We start from the raw sequence: 1685 nt of genomic DNA, 5'->3' as shown, positions 1-1685 counted from the left end.
CAAAAAACAACACCCAATCTACAAAGCAAATATAAAGACAAAGATAGCTTGACATAAAGGGATGGAAAGAGCTGCAGTATGAAAACGTTAATCTAATAGAAACAGAATTAGTTGTATTGGCTAACTGACTCTAAATCAAAGTAGAGTTAAAAACAAGGTGTATAATCAGGATTAAGAGGGTATTTTTCCCAGTGTTAAAGTGGTTAAGTCACCAGGGACAGATATTATTATTATTAAATTAGTATGCACCTAATAAGGGAATGTCAGAAATTTTAAAGATAGATTGATAGAACTGAGAGAAGAAAATGACAAATTAACAATTACAATGGGATATTTCAACACTTTTTTAATAGCTTTGTTTTTTGAAACTGAGTTTTGCTCTTGTCAACCAGGCTGGAGCGCTGTGGTGCGATCTCGGCTCCCTGCAACCTCCACCTCCCGGGTTCAAGCAATTCTCCTGCCTCAGCCTCCCAAGTAGCTGAGATTAAAGGTGCATGCCACCACACTCAGCTAATTTTTATATTTTTAGTAGAGACAGGATTTCACTATGTTGGCCAGGCTGGTCTCAAACTCCTGACCTTAGGTGATCCACCATCCTTGGTCTCCCAAAGTGCTGGAATTCTAGCTGTGAGCCACCACGCCTGGCCTCTCCTTGATATAGTTTTTTTTGCAGACACATATATGTAGAGATGGAGAGGACTTGAATAACAGTATCATGCACTGTGACCTGTTTGAGATTTACAGGGCACTCCTCCCAATAACAGTAAAATGCATTAACACGTTACCTAAGAGAGCTCATACTGATCTAAGAAGCAAGTCTCAAAAAATCAAAATAATTTAAAGTCAAATGAAACATACTGTCTATCCACAGTGGAATGTACGAAGCTGTCATGAAGAGAGAGTTGGAAAATTCTCCGAATATTAGGACATTACCGAACATGTTTCTAATGAGTAAAAGGAGAAATTAGAAAATAATTTGAAGTGATAGCAACTGAAAACATAACAAAATTTGTGGCAATACAACTAAACCAGCGCTTGGAGAGAAATTAATAACCTTCACTGCTGTTACAAAGGGAAGCAGAAAAATGCAGAAATGTACAACCTAAAGTTTTACTGTGAAAATACTGGGGAAAAAAAAAGAACTGAACTGAAAGAAAACGAGTGAATAAAAAGAAAGTGGGCATGAAATAAAACGTTAAAAATAAATAAATGAAAGCTAACTGCCTGAGAGAATGCATACAATTGTGAGAACTCTCACTAGGTTCATTACAAGGGGGAAAAAATCACAGGAAGTCTCAGGTGCACACCCAGGCTTCAGACAGGCAGGAAACTGAGATTTCATCTGTGTTTTAGGGTCATGTAGATGAGCCGCCACCAGGTGGTGGAAACTGCATGCTCATTCCTCACCCCCTACAAGGCCAGGCCAGGCTCTGGACTCACCACTCAGCTCAGGAGCTGGGAGAGGTCCACAGTAGCTCCATGGACTCTGGCCTCAGGCAGAGCATTACTGTAGGCTCTGGGGCTGTAGGAGGATCAAGAGGGAGGTGATCAGGACACCATGGTGATTGTGTGGGGGTGGTTAGGAACATGGGCTTTGAAGAGAAGGGGATTTTATTTCAAATTGCATCTCTGCCACTTAGGACACAGGTGACCTTCAACATGTCCTCTAAGCTTTCTAGGCCCCA

Source organism: Cebus imitator, unplaced genomic scaffold (assembly GCF_001604975.1).
Source record: "Cebus imitator isolate Cc_AM_T3 unplaced genomic scaffold, Cebus_imitator-1.0 Scaffold523, whole genome shotgun sequence".
Classification (NCBI taxonomy): domain Eukaryota; kingdom Metazoa; phylum Chordata; class Mammalia; order Primates; family Cebidae; genus Cebus; species Cebus imitator.
Note: the sequence above shows the minus strand (reverse complement) of the source record.